Below are 21,986 nucleotides of genomic sequence, written 5' to 3'. Positions count from 1 at the left end.
AAGATATATCTATTTCCTCTAGTGGCTGTTTATATGTTTGTTTATCTTGGTTTATTTTTACGTTGTAGGTTTTATGATCTTACATTGTCCAGTCGTATGTGAGAATGAATCGATAGAACAGTTGAATGAACATGAATAGGACCTATCAGGGGTTGGTTTCACAGCACAGTGAGCAGGAAGGGAGATGATCTTGCATTTTGGAATCTCCAAAAGCCAGATGCAGCAGAGCCCTTCACTTTGGAAACCTAACTGCCACCCTCCCGACCTGAGTCTACCCCAGACTAAATATTTTCCAAAGGGAAGAATCGTCTATGGCATATGCCCAGGGTGGGCTGGGGGTAGGAGTTAAGCAGTGGGGATGAGGAGCCAGTGAATCACTTTTTCTCTCTATGGACTTTATTTTAGCACCATCCCCGTTTTTCAGTTCTCGTCGTGTGTTATCGCCGGTGTCTTCAGTCCTCCCAGCTTCCACAGGGCACAGGGGTGCTCTCCTGCTCTGTCATTTCTCCCCTCTACCCCTCATCACCCTTTCTTCTCTTTTTCTTCCCCCAGAAATACATGGAATCCATAGTCCACTTAGTAGCCATTAAGGGTAATAGTTCAGTCTCTTCATTGTTATGAGGTTTCATTTGCTTTGCTCCTTTACTATTGTATTAAATAGATCTTGGGTAAAAGAGATGATAAATGTATATTCAGTTCATTATTAACCTTAATTTTATTTTTCTGTTTGTACTAAATCAAGGAACACCATTATCTTCTTAAGAGGCAAAACAAGTCGCTCTTAGTTGTTCTACTATATCCTGGAGGTTTGTGTTAAAGTAAAAAAGCTTTCTTTGACAGTTTGACCCTCTGCTTTTCCCCAATTATACTGAGTTTCTCTCCTTTCAGGTATTGACAACCCCCTAATGTCTTTAAATCTGGGAATATTCAGTTTTATTTGACATGTAGGTGTATAATGTTCTGAATAGGAGGGAAGTGAATCACCAAAAACACAGAAAAGAACTTTGAACACTTTTCAACAACAAAAAGTTCTTTACAGTTTCATAAATTCTCACCATCACAGGACTTTTCAAACTGAGGACATTTTTTGAGAGAAAAATCATTCCAGTGGATGTTTAGGTTTCTTTTCAAAGAATTATGGGAACTATAGCTCTTTGTTCTTTTGACAAATATTTAATATGTACTTAGTGGGTAAAATACCTCAAACAGGAAATACTATGGGAAAATGTAAGTGGAATCATTGTGGAGTGGTTGTGAGTCAAGTAAAACTGGGTTCAAACCCCAAATCTGCCCCATTCTCCTTGCTCTGAGGGACACATCTCTGACTCTGTTGTCACAATGATAAACAGTCTAATAATACTTCCCTTATGGGGTGGTCTTAAGAGATAAAAATGTGTGTATGAAAAAATAAGCACAGTGCGTGGCATTTGGTAAACACTCATCAAATGGCAGCTGGTCTGATTGTGAGGTGACCAGCCTTTGTCATGTCATTGCTTACCATCTTCTTAAAAATATGGAAAAAAGCACTTCCTCGTAGTCCTGTCCAAGGTTGTGTAATTCCACAGCCTTAGACTTAGCCCTCCTTGATGTCTCTCTCCATCCTTCTCCCTTTGTTCAAGCTCATTCTATTTTGCTCAGCTCTGAGAGTATTAGAAAAGTGAGCCAGGCCAGCACCTAGTCAACATTATTTAGCCCCAGTGAATTGACAAACAGTAATGACTCCTTGGGACTGTTTGTTTTGCCATTTTAATAATTACCTACTGAAGAATCACTGACTAATCTATGACATTACACGTTTTAATGTCTCCCAGTTATGTGCACATTATGAGTTAGAGCTATTGTCCTTTCCTGTGGTGGAGATGGACTTTGCAGTTCCTTATATGCCTGATAAGGTAGAGTCAGGTGGGGGTGGATATTCCTTTGACAATATTCACATTCATTTCAAGGGAAGCTATAAACCCCTTACAAGGTGGCGTGAGAATATGCAGATGTGGGAAATGCAAATTTGTAGGAATGAATTCGTTTACCTCAAGCATACTAGTTCATGACTGCTTATAAATTAGGGAAAGGAAATCAGTTCTAGTCTTTCATTTAAGAAACAACTATTACTTGTTGAGCCACACTATATATAAAGTGCTGAAATGAACCAACAATCTTCTGATGAGACACTGAGTTTTTAATTCATTTAACAAATTTCTATTTTGCATGTCAGGCACTGTATTAAGCACAGGGGATCCACTGATGAATAAAAACAGGCCCGATTCTCTTTGGGAGTTTGCTGTCTACTGAAGGAAGCAGTTCCTACGTGAATAGCCATGGACGTAGATGAAGAAGTACATAGTAGTAAGAATACCGGAGGAAATACCCACAGCACTGCCTGGTAGAGGGGCTAACTTGGTCTGCTGGAGGGATGACGGACCTGAAATGTGAAGGGGAAGGAGGCATTCACTGTGGGTGGAAAAGGAAAAAACATCCCAGGCAGATGTGGAGGCCCTGCAGTTGGAGCAGGTAGGGTGCTTTGAAGGAACTGAGGGGAGGACACTGAATTTTGATGTAGGGTATGTGGACAGAGCTCTAAATTCCTTCTCTTGTAATATTCCAAGCTGCCTCTTTAGCACAGCTCTCATCCATCCACCTGCTCATGCTTTGATCTGTCCAGGCACTCAACAAATGATTGTTCTGTATCAATACTCTGTGGCAGGCACTGTATTGGCGAGTAAGTCCATACAACAGTGAGTATGTCCATAGTCCCTGGTCCCAAAAATCTCCCAGGAAAAGAGACAAGGATGCCCAGTTACTCTGGAGCCACAGAGGAAGAATACTAATCTTGGCATCTATTTAGGAAGCTTGTGGATCATCAAGAGAAGGAAAAGAATTTCAAGAACAAGAGGAAGTGTATAAAGTGGTCCAGAAGCAAAAGAATGCTTGACAGGGTGAGAAACCTTGACAGGCTCACTGAAGTCCCAGTGTAGACCATGAGGTTCTGATGGATGAGAGGAAGGTCAAGAACCAGGCAGTGACCGGTGTTTAAAGGGCCCTGTAAACTGTGTTAAGGCTCTTGGATTTTTTCCCCCTAAGAGTCATGGAAAGCCACTCAAAGACTTCAATTGGCATGATCAGATCTGTACTCTAGGACGATCGTCCTCTGCCTACACGGAGCGTAGATGACTTGCTCAGAAGCCATTGCAAGAATATTGCTGATAGATAATGGCAGTGTGAATGGATAGATGGGGGGCAGATTTTACAGCCATTGGGGAGTTGGAATTTAAGGTGTTAAAATGTCTTTTGGGTTTCTGGTTTGTGCAACTAAGTGGACAGTGGGTACCACTCAAAGGAGAAAACACAGCAAAAGGAGTGAGTTTCTTCATCTGTGTGTTTCTTTATCTAAAAAGTCAGCATTATTTTAATCACCTTGTAGAGTTGCCTGTGGTAAAGTAAGAGCTAAATCCCTGTCACACAGAAGATGTTCAGTAAACATCAGCGATTATTTTCAAGCACAAAGTGCCATAGAAACCATTCACCACTGGAAGCAGGAAACAGAGGCGTTACCAAGGATGTCAGAGAAGACATTACAGGACCGTTGAGCTGGGTTTTAAATGACAGGCAACAAATCACCAGGTGTAAATGGAGGGATGGGTGGTAGGCAGAGAACGCAGCAGGCACAGAGCTCTGCGCTCTTCAGGAAACTGGAAGTAAGGCCCACTGTTCCTGGAGCACAGGACTTGTGAAGGGATAACAGAAAATGAGCTAGAAGTCTAGGGATTCTGGAAACTCTACGAACTAAGCTCAAGAGTCTTTTTATCATCCTACAGGCCACCATTTGCCAGTGTTTTTCCAAAGAATACAAGTTTCATGTAGAATATTAATATGGAAAATTATGGTTCAAACAAAGTTAAATTAACGTCTTTATTGTAAAACTTAGTGGAGCTTTTTAATTTGCATTGCAAACCTCCAAAAGAGGAATATGTCATGATTTTATTTTTTTGTCAAATTCTTTTCCTCTTTTCCCAGAACACTGGTTAACTCCTCAAAGGGTACTGACGGTTCTATGTCGCTGGGCTTAGGAAGGTCTACTCCAGGCGGTGGGGAGCCGTGCAAAAGGTCACAGCAGTAAGAGGACCAGATCTATGAGTTACAAGAATCATGCTCGCTTAGGGAGGAAGATGCACTAGAAGGGCTGAAAACTGAAGGCCTAATGATCTTAAGAATTTAAATGAGAGAATGAGGCCGCAAATGCATACGTGCCTAATAGGGGGCAGCAGTGTGTGTGTGTGTGTGTTTGATATATTGGGTGCTCAGTGCAAGCACTGCTTGTAGCTTGTAGAGGCCGGGGAAGGCTTAATCAATAAAATTATGAAACACTAGATTGACGTGAGAAATTCTAATTTCAAGACTCTTTTGTATTTATGATGCCTTTTGATCCTCCCAGCATCCTGTGAGAGATTTTTAAAACCAGTTTCCCCAGTCAAGTATCAGAGAAGTGAAGAGCCTTGCCCACAGGTGCAGAGCTGGTAAAAGGCAGGCTCCGCCGTAGGGCAGCCTCAGTGCTCGTCACTCCAAGTCCAGGGCTCTTATCATTCCCGTCATGTTCCCTCTAACCCACCACCTGAGCCGCAGTTTATAGTACGTGGGATTTGCATAGGTTGGAAAAATAAGCAAAAACTTTGTAGTTAGGAAAAATACATGAAAGGACACAGAAGCAGAGACAAGCATGGTAGAGCCAGCAGTCTAGGAAGTGTCAGCCTGCTGAAGGCTGAGATCCCTCCATCTAGGCAGGCCGGCTCCCTGGGCGTATGCCATGTGCAGTTGCTCAGCGTCCTGTGCTTGAATTAATGTCCTGCTGTCAGTCTTGAAATTCCTAATACTTTTTGAACAAAGGGCCCCATGTTTTTTATGTTTTTATGTTTTTATTTTGTGTTAAATCCCACAAATTATGTAGCCGGTGCTGCTTCAGACCTCAATCAAATATTTTATTTGTGCATCTTACGTTCTGTGATTGTTTGCACTCAGCTGGGTGCGTCTAAGTTCTTACACTGTGTCAGTCCACACTTGATCAATCTGTTTATTTGTACATAAACTTTAGCATTTATCTCTGCACTTGAATTGTGAGTTCCTTACCAGCACCTAAAAAGGCTAGTGCTGAGCACAGAGCAGGCAGGTGGTAAATGTCTGCTGTCAAATGACTGTATGCATATCCATTATGAGCCCGCCGACAGGAACTTGTGATGAAACCATGTCTGAATTAGCCAAAAAAAAAAAAGGGTCGGGGGAGAAGCAGATCTGCCAAAACAATTCCAGGATGAGAACTGGAAAAGCAAATAAATCTGGCGTCCACGTGGCCAGCAGCAGAGCCCACTGTGATGATAGTGTGCCGCGCCGCATGCCTGCAGCTAACATGGATCGGGTGTGTATTACATGCTATGGACTGTGTTAAACATGTTCTATGTATTAACTCATGCAATGTGTACAACAACTCTATGACGCCAATACTATTCTTACCAGCATTTTGCAAATGAAATTGAAGGACAGAATGATTCAGTTGCCCAAAATTATACTGTAGGAAATGTCAGAGCCCGGATTTGAACTCAGGCCATCTGTTTCTCAAAAGTCATGCCTTTAATCATTTGCCCCTTACACTTTGCTGACCCTTCTTCTCATCTGACTTTGCATCATTACTATTAAGTGCTATATATGTGATAGCTATTCCTAGTCACCATATGAAAATAATTGGGGGGGGGGCACTGTAATTCTAAACTTGCCTCCAACTTTGGTCCCAGGTCTTTTTCTTCTTTCCCTTTCCTGTCCATGCAATAAACATAATGAATCAGCACTAGGAAAGCAGGAAGTGCTCTAAACTATGCTTTTTTTTCTGGAGAGAGAGTCCAAGACCTTCATCAAATTCTCAAAAGGATCTGTGACCCTAAAGTATTAAAGTGACTACTCAGGGCCTATGCTACTCTTCAGATGTAAATTCACAGTCTTGGATTATCATACTTTTGTTCACCCTTGTAGTTCTGTCAGATGCCAAATGGAAATTACAGAGGTCTCTATCTGAAGGATGCTTAATATTATTATTTTCATTCTGTATTTATTCCATAAATATTTATTGGGTTTTAAAATATATACAGACTTGCTTACAAGTTCAAGGTCCATCTAACTTTTGAATTTGGCTTCTATAACTTATCTCACCTGTATAGTAACAGTCAGGGTCTTAACCTTGCTTGCAAGGCTCTTCGAACCTATCAAAATGTTTTCCCACTTGATGAGCTGCAGTACCACTTGATATGTCCTGTAGCTTCCAGAGGCGCTTCTCCTTAGAAGTTCCCTTCCAAGGAAGGAGAGAGGCAGGATGTGGTGGTGTGGGAAGAGGATGATTTATGCCGATTCTCAGTGAGCCTTCCCAGACCTCTGCACCTGTGGCTCCCACAGCTCTGTCCTGACCTGCCCCAGGGCAGAAACATAGGGATGAGGGGGACGACGAGGAGGGGCCAGGGGCTGTTCCTTCAGTTCTATCCAGGACTGGTCCCCATGACTTTTGAAGGAGAATAATAATTTCTCCCCTTGATGCTGACCTTAAAGGACTGGGGAGTGAAGCCAACTTAATTGTCCAGTAACTTTCTATCTACCCTTTTAAGAAAAAGTAGTGTGTCCCCCAGAAGTTGAGGAGAGTCGCTGTGGAGTGGAGACTGCAGGGGCCAGGAACCCGGGGTTTGCGCCCTGGGCCTGCCGGCCGAGGATCAGACCATCCGGCAGCTCAGCTCCTGCCTCTGGACTCCAGTTTCCTCATCAGCAAAATGAGGGGCTAGGCTCAGTGACCTCTAAGCCACCTTCTGCTGTGAGCTCTGCTGGATATGAGTTTAACGGTATCCAGAGGTAGCCAAACTACCAAGTGAGTCCCCAAGACTGTCCTCACTTATGACATCAACTGAAAATTTGGAGGATTTCCAATATTTTTCTCAGTTTCAATAATTCCCTAGGACTCACAGAACTCACAGAAAGCTAATATACTCATGGTTGGAGTTTATTACAGGGAAAGGATGTAGATTAAAACCAGTCAAAGGAAGAGATACAGAAGCCAGAGTTAGGGGGGGCTTCCGTGTTCCCCAGGACACACCACCCTCCCCCCACTGGGGTATGACGGTGTGCATAGAGCATTGCCAAGCAGGGAAGCCTACCTAAGCCTATTGTTCAGAGTTTTATTGGTGATCCATTCATAGGCATGATTGACAGACTGTCCATGTGGTTGAACTCCATGTTCAACAGCCCCAGGTCAACTGATACCCTGTGACCCAGATTCCCCCCTAAATCACGTGGCCTCTGGTGTCCACCAGGGTCTTTCTGGAGCCCACCAATCATCAGCATAACATTGTTGGATATGGCAACCCACACCCTAAACAAAAACACTGGTTATCAAGTCTGACGTAGATTACCTCCCAGAAGTTTAGGGCAAAAGCCAGACTTCTCTACGGACCAGGCCAAATTCTTCTCTACCTAAGCATCCTATTTATTATTCATTAAGATTCCAGTCTTTATTATTGGACAAACACATACTCTTTCATTCTTTCAATAGGTAAATTAGAGTAACCAACTCTAATGTGCCAGACATGGATCCAGGTGCCAGGTATACAGCAGTGAACAAAAACATTCCTGTCTCCCTAGAAAGTGTGTTCTGCTGGTACAAAAATCAAAGCCACAGAAATACACACTTTCAGGTAGCACCATGGGGACAGGGAGTGCTGGGAGGAGGGCTGCTCTTTTGTTTTACACAGAGCGGTCAAGGAAGGCATCTGAGAAGTTGGTACTGGAGCAGACAGCTGCATGAGGGGCAGCGCCGAGCTGTGCTGCAGTCTGAAGGAAGGCGCCTGAGCCAGGGGGAAGCTCGGGGGCTGGGGTCCTGGGACGGGAGTGCTGTCCAGGTCTGACAAACAATGCCACTCTATCTGTATTGGGGCATTGGGGTTGAGACAAGAGGTGGTGGTGGCAGAGGGGAGAAGTGAAAAAAAAGAAAGTATATATAACTGGAGCCACAGCTTTCCAGCATTTTAAGAAAATTTTACTCTGAATGTGTAGGAAGCCAGTGAAGAGCTCTGAGCAGAAAAGTCACATGAAGTGATTTGCATTTAAAAGGATCGTTCTGCCTGCCGCATAGAAGCCATTCTGTAGGAGGACGGAGGAGGGATCGCACACTTGTTAAGAGTCTGTTGAAACACCCACGGGGAGACGCAGTGGTAGCTGGAGTGTGGCAGGAGCCGGGGAGGTGGCAAGAAGTGATTGAATTCCGAATGGATCCTGGAGTTAGAGGTGGCAGGATTTCCTGTGGGACTGGAAGGATGTGGGCAATGAATGGGAGAGGGATCAAGGGACAGGAAGGTGGAGCAGGTGTGGTGGGGGCAGCAATAGGACTTGAGATGTTTTGTAGATACCAGGGCAGCTGTGAGTGGTATTAGGCTGGCAGTCGGTGAAGAGGTTTATGTTCAAAATTCACTTGTGGGGTTTTGTTATCATGTGAGTGGTAAGCCATGAGGCTGGATGAGGTCACCTAGGATGGAACTGGGGATACAGAAATCCGAAGACTTTGAACTCCAGGGTGCTTGTACATTTGAGGCCAAGTGACGAGGAGGAGCCAGCCGAGGAGCCTCAGAAGGGCCACGCGCCGAGGTGGCAGGAGAATCAGGAGAGGGCGGCACCCCGACACCAGCGAGGAAAGTGTGTGCAGAAGGATGCGCAGCTGCACTCCCAAAACTGTTTTCATGTGCCTGGCAAAGGGAATGGTGCGCCTGTTTCAACAGATCCTCAGAAATTAACTGACTGCTCATGTGATCACAGAATTCTACTCTCCAATCCAATCTAAAAGACCACTAATAGTTCTCAGCCAGATTCCTATGATTGTACTTCTAAATTTCTCCAGATTTGGACAATAAAGTCCAGACACCCAGCTGTGAAAATTCTTTTTTCTTTTGGCAGTGATATATGACTTTGCCTTCTCCTAGTGGAACTGAAGCCATAGGTGTTGAAGTAAATAGTTGGCCTCTTAGGGTGGTGACTATTACAACAACTGAATTAAATGTTGCTTGTTCTCTTAATACATTGTTATATGGTATCATCTTAGCACTTTAAGAATCTTTATCTTTTTTTATTCTATTAATTCAGCTTACTAGTTTTTTGGGGAAATGCACATTGGGTTCAAATGTACTATTATATATTATATATATATATATGTGGGTGTGTCTATATATATTTTCATATTCAGTTTTTACTATTTTACACAGTTGTAACTTTCATCAAATAGGTGCTGCTTAGCTTGGTATTAGCATTACAGTCTAGTTCAAGTCCTTAGTAGGTAAAAATTTCTCTCTGAGAGAATACAGTAAAATTCATTTTGTGAATGGAATTTACTTATTTTGGAAATAGTTCTTCCATATGTTTGCTGCAACCACTAACCTAGAAATACAGCTAGTTCTGAGCAGTGTTGTAAGTGCAAAATGCACACCAGATTTCAAAGACTTGAAAAAAAAAGTGTGAATATGTCATTAATAATTTTGTATTGATTGGGTATTGAAATCATATTTTTGATATAGGAGATCAAATAAAATATTTTCAAAGAATTTTTAAATATTAAACATTATTAAAACTAATTTCATCTGTTTCACTTGTAAATGCAGCAACTGGGAAAACAATTTTCTGGTGTGCAGAAGGGGAATCTTGATCTTTTCAATACAAGGTTTTATCCTAAAAAGGGTTTCATAACATTAAAAAAACTTAAAATTTGCTGACAGAGAGGATTAAAGGTGGCAGCTTGAGAGGTGAGTCAGAGGCCTCCTGCCAAAACCACATATAATATGAAAATATAATTAATACAACTAATCCTGAAAGAACAACAAGAAAGAAAGCTGCACCAGACTGCATACACCTGGAGAAAAGAGCAGACCTCACGGAACAGGGTAGCATGCCAAAGCCTTGATCCAGCAGGACCCAAGCCCTTCCCCCACCCCAGCTCACCAGAGGGAGGAAGAGAAATGGAGCAGGGAGGAGGTGGAGGCCTAGGACTGCTGAACACCAGCCCAGGAGATCTGCTCTGGGAGCACAAACCTACATTGCATGGTGCTCTGGAGATTAGTGGGGTTGGAAAGCAAAGACAGGAGGAATGCTTGGAGAGACTGAGATTCCAGCCGCTTGTGAGAGGCTTACACCTGTGCACTAGGCCCACTGGTTCTGACAGTGGAGAGAGGTACAGCAGCCAGGAAGTATAAAATAGCTCTTTCCTCCCCCCAGGCACAATTGCTGCTCCCCTGTGAACCCTGACATCACTCCAGGGGCTGAGCAGCTCCAGAGAGCAGAGCTTCTGGGCACTAGAGGGCGCCACATACAAATATGAAATGCCAAAGGAACCTGGTTCAAACCAAAACCCCACAAACACCAGAAAAAGGCCAAGTGAAACAATACATCAATCTTCCTGGAAGAGATTTCAAAATAAAAATCATAAACATGCTCATGGAGGTACAGAAAAATATTCAAGAACTCAGGGGAGAATTCTGGTTGGAGATTCAATCAGTAAGGAGTGCAATATCTGAAATGAAAAATACAGTGGAGGGATTTAAAAGCAGATTCGATACAGTGGAGGAGACAGTGAATGGGATAGAAATTAGAGAAGAGGTATACAGAGAAGCTGAGGCACAGAGAGAAAAAAAGGATCTCTAGGAATGAAAGAATATTGAGAAAACTGTGTGACTAATCCAAATGGAACAATATTTGCATTATACGGGTATCAGAAGAAGAGAGAGAAAAAGGGATAGAAAGTGTCTTTGAGGAGGTAATTGCTGCAAACCTTCCCAATTTGGGGAAGGAGATAGGTTCTTAGGCCATGGAGGTGCATAGATCTCCCAACACAAGGGACCCAAGAAAAACAGCACCAAGACATATAATAGTTAAAATGGCAAAGATCAAGGATAAGGAAATACTATTAAAAGCACCAGAGAGAGAAAAAAGATGACATACAAAGGAAAACCCATCAGACTTCTCAACAGAAACCTTACAGGCCAGAAGGGAGTGGTGTGATATATTTAACACAATGAAACAGAAGGGCCTCGAACCAAGACTACTCTACCTGGCAAGGTTACCATTTAAATTTGAAAGAGGGATTAAACAATTTCCAGATAAGCAAAAGCTGAGAGAATTTACCTCCCACAAACCATCTTCACAGTGAATTTTGAAGTAACTGCTATAGATAGTGTTCCTAAGGGTAAATAGCTGTCACCAGAGGAAATAAAACCACAGGAAAGAAAGTAGAACAATTAATTACTAAGCAGATGCAAAATCAAATCAACTACCCACAAAGTCAGTCAAGGGATAGACAAAGAGTATAGAATATGATACCTAATATATAAAGAATGGAGGAGGGAGAAAAAGGAAGAAAAAATAACCTTTAGATTGTGTTTGTAATAGCATACTAAGTGAGTTAAGTTGGACTCTTAGATAGTAAGGAAGTTACCCTTCAACCTTTGGTAACCATGAATCTAAAGCCTGCAATGGCAATAAGTACATATCTATTGATAATCACCCTAAATGTAAATGGTCTGAAAGCACCAATCAAAATACATAGAGTCACTGAATGGATAAAAAACAAGACCCATCTATATACTGTCGACAAGAGACTCACTTAAAACCCAAAGACATACACAGACTAAAAGCAAAAGGATGGAAAAAGATATTTCATGCAACTAATAGGGAGAAAAAAGTAGGAGTTGAAGTACTTGTATCAGACAAAATAGACTTCAAAACAAAGGAAGTCACAAGAGACAAAGAAGGACATTACATAATGGTAAAGGGGTCAGTCCGACAAGAGGATATAACCATTATAAATATCTATGCATCCAACACAGGATCACCTATATATGTGAAACAAATCCTAAAAGAATTAAAGGGGTAAATGGAATGCAATGCATTCATTTTAGGAGACTTCAACACTCCACTCACTCCAAAGGACAGAACAACCAGACAGAAAATAAGAGACAGAGGCGCTGAACAATGTATTAGAACAGATGGACCTAATAGACATCTATAGAACACTCCATCCAAAAGCAACAGGATACTCATTCTTCTCAAGTGCATATGGAACATTTTCAAGAATAGATCATATACTAGGCCACAAAAAGAGCCTCAGTAAAATAAAAAAGATTGAAATTGTACCAACCAGCTTCTCAGACCACAAAGGTATGAAACTAGAAATAAATTACGCAAAGAAAAGGAAAAATCCCACATACACATGGCAGCTTGAAAACATGCTCCTAAATAACCAATGGATCAATGACCAAATAAAAACAGAGATCAAGCAATATATGGAGACAAATGACAACAATAGTTCAACACTGCAAAATCTGTGGCATGCAGCAAAGGCCATGCTAAGAGGGAAGTATATTGCAATACAGGCCTACCTCAGGAAAGAAAAGCAATCCTGTATGAATAGTCTAAACTCCCAATTAACGAAACTAGAAAAAGAAGAACAATTGAGGCCCAAAATCAGTAGAAGGAGGGACATAATAAAGATTAGAGCAGAAATAAATAAAATCAAGAAGAATAAAACAATAGAAAGAATCAATGATAGCAGGAGCTGGTTCTTTGAGAAAATCAACAAAATAGATAAACCCCTACCCAGACTTATCAAGAAAAAAAGAGAGTCTATACACATAAACAGACTCAGAAATGAGAAAGGAAAAATCACTACAGACACCACAGTAATACAAAGAATTATTAGAGAATACTATGAAAAATTATATGCTAACAAACCGGATAACTTAGAATAAATGGACAACTTTCTAGAAAAATACAACCTTCCAAGGCAGACCGAGAAAGAAACAGAAAATCTGATCAGACAAATCAACAGCAAAGAAATTTAATTGGTAATCAAAAACTACCTAAGAACAAAAACCCTTAACCAGATGGCTTCACCACTGAATTTTATGAAACATTTAGTGAAGACCTAGTACCCATCCTCCTTAAAGTTTTCCAAAAAGTAGAGGAGGGGATACTCCCAAACTCATTCTATGAGGCCAGCATCACTCTAATACCAAAATCAGGCAAAGACACCACAAAAAAAGAAAATTACAGACGTATATCCCTGATGAACGTAGATGCAAAAATCCTATTAGCAAACTGAATTCAAAAATACATCAAGAAGATCATCCATCATGATCAAGTGGGATTCATCCCAGAGATGCAAGGATGGTACAATATTAGAGAATCCATCAACATCATCCACCACATCAACAAAAAGAAGGACGAAATCCACATGATAATCTCCATAGATGCCAAAAAAGCATTCGACAAAATTCAACATCCATTCATGATAAAAACTCAACAAAATGGGTATAGAGGGCAAGTACCTCAACATAATAAAGGTCATATATGACAAACCCACAGCCAACATCATACTGAACAGCAAGAAGCTGAAAGCTTTTCCTTTAAGATCAGGAACAAGACAAGGATGCCCACTCTCCCCACTTTTATCCAACATAGTTCTGGAGGTCCTAGCCATGGCAATCAGACACACAAAGAAATCAAAGGCATCCATATTGGTAAAGAAGAAGTTAAATCGTCATTGTTTACAGATGACATGATATTGTACATAAAAAAACCTAAAGAATCCACTCCCAAACTACTAGATCTAATATCCGAATTCAGCAAAGTTGCAGGAAACAAAATTAATGTATAGAAATCTGTTGCATTCCTATACACTAAAGATGAAATAGCAGAAAGAGAAATCAGGAAAACAGTTCCATTCACAATTGCATCAAAAAGAATAAAATATCTAGGAATAAACCTAACAAAGGAAGTGAAAGACCTATACCCTGAAAACTACAAGACACTCATGAGAGAAATTAAAGATGATACCAAAAATGGAAACACATCCCATGCTCATGAATAGGAAGAATTAACATTTTCAAGATGGCCATCCTGGCTAAAGCAATCTACAGATTCAATGCAATCCCTATCAAAATACCACCAGCATTCTTCAACAAACTAGAGCAAATAGTTCTAAAACTCATATGGAACCACAAAAGTCCCTGAATAGCCAAAGCAATCCTGAGAAGGTAGAATAAAGCAGGGGGAATTACGCACCCCAACTTCAATCTCTACTACAAAGCCAGGAGTAATCAAGACAATTTGGTACTGACACAAGAACAGACCCATAGACCAACGGAATAGATTAAAGAGCCCAGATATAAACCCAAGCATATATGGGCAATTAATATGTGATAAAGGAGCCATGGACATACAATGGAGAAATGACAGCCTGTTCAATAACTGGTGTTGGCAAAACTGGACAGCTACATGCAAGAGAATGAAACTGGATTATTGTCTAGCCCCATACACAAAACTAACCTCAAAATGGATCAAATACCTGAATGTAAGTCATGAAACCATAAAACAACATAGGCAAAAATCCCCTGAATAAAAACACGAGCAACTTCTTCCTGAACGCATATCCTCAGGCAAGGGAAACAAAAGCAAAAATGAACAAATGGGACTATATCAAACTAAAAAGCTTCTGTACAACAAAGGACACCATCAGCAGAACAAAAAGGCATCCTACAGTATGGGAGAATATATTTGTAAATGACATACCTGACAAGGGGTTAACATAGAAAATATATGAAGAACTCATGCTCCTCAACAACCAAAAGGTAAATAACCTGATTAAAAAATGAGTGGAGGATCTGAACAGACACTTCTCCAAAGAAGAAATTCAGATGGCCAACAAGCACATGAAAAGATGTTCCACACCACTAATCATCAAGGAAATGCAAATTAAAACCACAATGAGATATCACCTCACACCAGTTAGGATGGCCAACATCCAAAAGACTAAGAACAACAAATGCTGGCGAGGATGTGGAGAAAGGGGAACCCTCCTACACTGCTGGTGGGAATGTAAGCTAGTTCAACCATTGTAGAAAGCAGTATGGCGGTTCCTCAAAAAACTAAATATAGAAATACCATTTGACCCAGGAATTCCACTCCTAGGAATTTACCCAAAGAATACAAGTTCTCAGATTCAAAATGATATATGGACCAGTATGTTTATTGCAGCACTATTTACAGTAGCCAAGATATGGAAGCAACCTAAGTGTCCATCTGTAGATGAATGGACAAAGAAGAGGTGGTACATATACACAATGGAATACTATTCAGCCATAAGAAAGAAACAAACCCTACCATTTGCAAGAACATGGATGGAGCTAGAGGGTATTATGCTCAGTGAAATAAGCCAGGTGGAGAAAGACAAGTACCAAATGATCTCACTCATTTGTGGAGTGTAACAATGAAGCATAACCTAAGGAACAAAACAGCAGAAGACTCACAAACTCCAAGAAGGGACTAGTGGTTGCTAGAGGGAGAGAGAAGGGGGCTGAGGGGTATTTTAATTAGTAAACATGGTGTGGAGGGGATCATGGGGTAGACAGTGTAGCACAGAGAAGACAAGTAGTGACTCTGTGGCATCTCACTACACTGATGGACAGTGACTGCAATGGGGTTTGGGGTGGGGACTCGATAATATGGGTGAATGTAGTAACCACATTGCTTTTCATGTGAAACCTACATAAGAGTGTATATCAATAATATCTTAATTTTAAAAATCCTTAAAATTTTTTCTTACATATTCTAAAGTTTTTTTGACAAAAATATGAACAACAAAGCAAACTATAAGTACTCACACTGAAGTGTTTCTTAGATTCCTTTTGGTGTACAAATCTTCTAAAGCCAAAGGGGATCAGTCAGTATAGATTGTGTTTTTACTTTTCTAACAACATAACATGAACATTGTCCTTGTTGTTACATGCCTTTACATTTTTTTGGACTACTATTTGCCTGAAGGATATATCATAATCCTAGAAGTTACAGTAGCTTATGATAACAGAGATTTTTTAAATCTTTAAAGTAGCTTTATTGAGATACCATACCATAAAAATCCATCCTTTAAAAATATATAATTCAGTGGTGTTTCATATATTCAGTTATGCAACTATGGCCCTTATCTCATTTTAGAACTTGCCCATATAGAAGGCCCGAATCCATAAGCAGTCCCTCGCATTCCCTCTACCCCAGCCCCTGGCAACTAATCTACTTTCTGTCCGTATGGATTTGCCCATTCTGAACATTTCACATAAATGGAATATTATGAAACAGGAGGTCTTTTGTGACTGGCTTCTTTCACTTGGTACATTTTCAAGGTTCATCCATGTTGTAGCATGCATCAGGACTTCATTACCTTTTATAGCTGGATAATAATCCATTGTAGGGATACATCACATTTTGCTTATCCACTTACCAGTTGATGGACATCTGGGTTGTTTCCACTTTGAAGCTATTATGAATAATGCTGCTATAGGTATTCACGTACAAGTTTTGGTGTGAATATGTGTTTTCAATTCTACTGGATATACACCTAGAAGTGAAATTGCTGGGTCATATGGTAACTCTGCTTAGCATCTGGAGGAACTGCCGAACTGTTTGTGGCTGCGCCATTATACAATCTCACAAGCATTGTGTGAGGATTCCAGTGTCATCACATCCTCACCAACACAACAGTAGCTACATAGGGCTGCTGTTAGAATGAAATGAGGTAATGCTAGTAAAACCCTTTGCACAGTGCCTAGTACAAAACAGATGCTCAGCAAGCTCTGGCTATTAATATTATGTCAATGGCCCAATAACTTTCCATTATATGTACACACCATAATTTGCCTAGACAATTCTGTTGATTGGCCATTTGGGATGTTTCCGTTTTTTCATGATTACGAACAATGCTCTGAGAGATATAATCCATGATTATTTTCTTAGGATGCATTCTGTAAAATATCATTGCTTCATGCATTTTAAATTCAAAAGACATTTCTCAATATTCTTGTTTAAATCGTACTGAAATTTTACTTTGAGAAATATAATCAGGTTTTAGAAAATACACCTTGACTACTGCTAACTGGTTTTGTAAACCCTTACCTTGTACCTAACAGATACAATGCAAATTACACTGTCTTGGGTGAGACAGCCCAAATTTAACTCGAAAGCCACTGAAAGAGAAAAGGTACAAAAGAATATTTTCTCTCAACCTCTGAAATCTGGACTTCTGGATTTTTGTACATTTTCTCTTGTGGCATCCATATGCTAACTACACAGGCAGAAGAGCCGTCGATAACATCAGGCAGAGTAGATGTTTCTGTTTTGCATTTAGGCAAATCAAGGGCAAAAGTAAGGTGACACTGGAGCTGGAACAGTAGAAGAGGAAGATTCATTGAGGGTAGGCACGTGCCTAACATTCCTTACGTCGTCAGGTCCCTTATAGAGGAAGTGTCACAGGTCTACCATGGCTACTGCATAGCCGGCGTAGAGGGATCACGTAAAGGCAGCAGGTTTCTTCTGCGGACATGGGAAAGCTTCCTGGGAAAGGTAGGATTTTAAGTGCTTTTTATCATTATGGCCAAAGTTTGGCTGGCTGGTGGAATGCTCTGAAATTTGACACACTTTGTGAGATTTCCTACTGAGAAATTAGCAGGAACTTTGCAGAGGTAACAGGGATGAGAAGAAAGATAAATCAGCAGATAATGTATTTCTGCTGTGGTGCTGGTAAATGTTTAACAATCAGCTCTCAAAAAAAAAAAAAAAAAAGCAGGAGCCCTGATTTATATGTGTTTTTTTAATCTATGATATTAAGTATCCCAGCATTGGCAGATTTCAGATTGTAAACTACCAACCCTTCGTCACTCACAGCAGAGCTGGAGAGAGCTGTGTGCAATCGGAACCACCAGCTCTCAGTCGCCAGTACACAGCGGCTCCAGCAGAGCACCGTGCATTTTCATAAGCTGCTGTCCTTGAGTGGTTGAGGGAACACTTAGGAAAATCCACCGGGCATCCAGAATCTGGAATCAATACAACATTTTGAGGACAAGGCGCTTTGTTTTCTTTTCCCAGGTTCAATGCTGTGTTAAAGCCTCACTCATTGGTTGTGATATGCATGTAAAAGGTATGGCAAACCTTGCTGGGAAAGCAGGAGGTCATCCCCTGGGCAGTGAACACATGAACCACCTCAGAGAGACAGCTGTGTATTTGGTGCTAACTGATTCTCAAAAGGGGTTCCATATGGCTCCCTGATAGAGAGACATGATTAGGGCTGTACATACGTCCACTGAAAATCAAGAAAGGATAACCCTAGTTGCTTCCGTTTGTACGGGACCTCATGGATTCTAAAGGCCCTTGTCCAAGGTGGTAAAATTCCCCATATCCAGTTTCTAGTTGCTCATTAAGGCAGACTGATAGTGGGTAAAACGAAGGTCTTTACAGAGTCACTCTTGTTCGCATGAATGATGGACTGGCGGTGCGCCTCTCGGGCTGTCTGCAGACGGAGGCCCCATGAGGCGCGGGAGGGGGCAGAACCACCAGCTCAGTGAGGCCTGGCTCCCAGCCAAGTCTGTCCTGGGCACTTGCCTTACGTGGTCCCTGAAGCCACTCAACAACCCTGTGAAGTAGCTCCTATTATTTTCTTCCATTTTGCAAATACGGAGGCTCAGAGATGTTAAATTACTTGCGGAAGGTCATGGCATTCATAAATGCCTGAGCTGGGATGCAAACCAGGACTGTCTGACACCTCAAGCCTATATTAAGAATCTCCAGACTAGTTTAGGTCAAAGGTCCTAATAAAATTGTAGATATTTAATGTGCTAATTGGACAGGGATGACCTAAAAGGTTCTGGTGCAGGCAGCACTAACCTAGCTGGGGGGAGGGGATGGGGGAGGGGATAGGGGAGGGGAGGGGGCGGGGACCATTACAAAGGTGATAAAAAATAACGTGCTCACATGCTGTCATGCTGAGTCGTGTGACTCAGAAGGTGTGTATTTGTAATTGGCCTTTACAAGCACAAAGCACAAGCCTGAATTGGGTCAGCCTTTCAGTGTCCTCTCCTGCCCCCTTTCTCGCCTGTGGCCCCCTTTACATAAACTGTAAATTAGACTCTTAAGTTCTAGGACAGCAGAGATTGACTGTACATCTTAAACACTGATGTTGGCAGTCCTGCCCCATGGCTGACACAGTAGGTACTTTGTTCGGTACTGGTGGTGGTGGCGATGATAAATACTCCACCAGTAATAGCAGTATGCTCTTTCCAAGCATTATCTTATTTAATCCTCATTAACTCCATGAAGTAGATACGATTCTTCTCCCTAATTTATAGATTAAAAAAAAAATCTTGTCACTTGCTCAAGGACACAATAAGTGGCGGAAAATCAGCTCAGCTTGATAGCAGAGCCTAGCACACTTAGCATCATGAGATAGTCTGTTGTCACATACTGCATTTGCTGTGTTTCTAAGAAAGCTCATATTATTAAAATCGGATGATAGAATATTAGTTCTGTGAAGAAAGGGACCCTGTCTTGTTTCAACTATATTCCCAGCACCTAGAATAACTCCTGGCATGTAAGTACTCAGCATGTTTGGTACATATGCATACAGGAATCAGCAGACAATTGGTTCAATAAGAAAAGGAGTTACAAGCTAGAAAATTACTGACTTGCAGCAGGTTTTGTGTTTGGGGATTTATGGGGGCAAGAATTTTAATAGGGGTAGAGCTGTGAAACCTAAATACCATAAATATCTGTTATCCTGAACTCATTCATTGAAAAAGTATTTATCTCTGTCCAACAAACACAACTGAGCATCTACTAAGTTCCAGACACTTAATATAAGAGAGAAAGTAGGAGCGGTTGACAATAAGTAAACAACCATTACAAAATGCAGTGTGCCATGAAGAAGACCAAATATATACATATACAGGTATAGGGACAAAACACCAGAGGAAGGGGCTCTGGTACAGTCAGGGAGTGCCTCAATGAATGAGGGACAGTGTTGCTGAGACATGGAAGAATGCCGAGAACATGAGGAAGGGACATAGGGAATGGCATATGCAGAAGCCAAAAGCTTTGGGAAGGACATGACGTGCTGGGGGAACAGAAGGAAGGTCTGGAGGTCTCCTGAGGAATGGTCTGTGTAGTCCTCTTACCACCACCGGGTTGCAGAGGGTTTCTGTCGCTCCCTTACCTCCTTTACTACATGTCATTGTGTTAGAGCTCAAAGCCAACGGCTTTAATTTTCTTGGTTGTTGTTGGATGGGTAAGTCCCCATGGCTTGTAGTAGAAAAGAGTGATCCATAAAACAGAAACCTTAGAGTCTGCTTAATCCACAGAGAGCTATCTAATTTGCCTTCTCAGATCATGTGTCTTAAGAAAAAAAAAATGCCTGTACTATTGAATAAATGCAAAAGGAATTTTGCAGAAACATGAAAGGGAAAATTTAGTGAACACAGAGGCTTCATCTGTGGAGGGGACATTTCTTCCGTTGGTTCAGTGGAAAATTCCTCAAGCACAGCCTGGCCAGTGAGCCGTGGCCCACCTGATTCCCCACGCAGCTCTGTTCCGATCCAGCCCAGGGCCCAGGAAGATGAGGAGGAGGGTTTCCCCAGCACTATTCCAGGGTCTCCTGTGGCATGTTAAGGTCATTTCAACTGAAAACAAGATATCTTCTCACCACTTTGAGATGAACTTAGCATTTTCTTCTCCCTTCTGCCCACCCCTCCCCTTTTATGATGATTGGCAAGAGAAGCTGAACCGTTTAACCACAGATGAGCTGACCCCTGGAGGCTTGGTGATGCACACAGCCCCTCACGGGGAGAACCAGCCTGCATCACCAGTCTTCATCTGTTACTGGGATTTCACATGTGAATTTTGAACACATAGTCAAACAAGTATGTAAGACAATCATCAGATGGGAATAAAACAGAATCTACTGGCCGCTGAACTTACCCTAGAAATTCTATCAACGACTATTTCTACTCTCTTCTCCCAGAGATAGGTGATCCCCTTCTGGAGATGGGGACGGTGCCATTTTCCACCTGCCAGAAGTGTGTATTCTTCATGAAAATCTAATGGCAATTCCCAACCTCAGCTAAGGACTTGTTTTCCCATTTTTTTGAACTTCAAATACTATCTAAATTGTGTTAGCCGAAGCATTGTATGTATATAATTAACTCACAGGTCCCTCTGGGCTAATTGAGCTAAACTTGTGGAACTTAACTGAGCAAGACATTCGCTGATGTCTCTGCCTACAGTGGCACCCCTTCTACAAGAGGAAACTGGGGACGTTTCTTTTCCAAATTGGCTTTTTAATGACTTGGGTAGCTTCCTAAATGATTTTAGTTGTTTCATAACAATAACAATCTAATTTTCTTTCAAATACAGAATTTGCAATTTGGGGAAACATGGGGTGGGGGGATAGGGAATTCTGTATTTGCCTCTTTGGCATTAATTGGATCTCTGGAGTTCCCCTCAGGGTAGCAGTGGCCCTCCGTGGGCATGGGGCTCCAGTGTACCATCCATGTTGAGAGTAAGTGTAAACCTTCCTGCAGGTTTGTGTCTTCACAAGCAAAACCTACAGGAGGGCCTGCAGCAGTTTGTCCAGAGTAAGGTGCTAAGGGTTAGGGAAGGTGGACTTTTCAGATGGACTCTGTTGACTAGATACATAACAGCCCTCTGCTTCCCTCTGCCAGTGTAGACGTAGACGCCTGCAGTTAGAAGGTGTGTTGGGCTCTTTGGGATGGAGAAGTCAGATATGATTGCAGAAAACTTCTGGTGCCCGCTGCCCCTTCTATTCCTAGTACAGAGGGGCATAAACTGGGCTATGAGCAGCCCCTCTTTCCAAGGCTTCCAACCCCAGGCCTCGCCCTTCTAACTTCATCACGGGACCGGGGGCCTCCGGTGAGCGTGAGCAGAGGGCCGTGGCTGCGGTCTTCCTGCCTACCCCAGGGAGCCTCCTTCTCGGCCGTCCTGCAGCTCAGGAGTCCGGGGAAGGGCAGCGAGCTAGGCACTCGGGGTGCGGAGGAAGCCCTGCCCTGGCAGGTGGCCCGGGGGGCAGCGAGGGCGGAGGAGCGCGTCTGCGTTTTCCG

The 21,986-nt window shown here is 41.9% G+C and overlaps 1 protein-coding gene across 2 annotated transcripts in view; it reads left to right on the top strand.

The window, feature by feature from the left end:
* PPP2R2B (protein phosphatase 2 regulatory subunit Bbeta) overlaps window positions 1-21,986 on the top strand; it is a 401,044-nt gene that overhangs the window by 133,488 nt on the left and 245,570 nt on the right. The window lies entirely within an intron of this gene.

The sequence above is a fragment of the Manis pentadactyla genome, chromosome 13, assembly GCF_030020395.1.
Source record: "Manis pentadactyla isolate mManPen7 chromosome 13, mManPen7.hap1, whole genome shotgun sequence".
Lineage (NCBI taxonomy): Eukaryota > Metazoa > Chordata > Mammalia > Pholidota > Manidae > Manis > Manis pentadactyla.
This window is presented reverse-complemented; position numbering and strand designations above follow the sequence as displayed.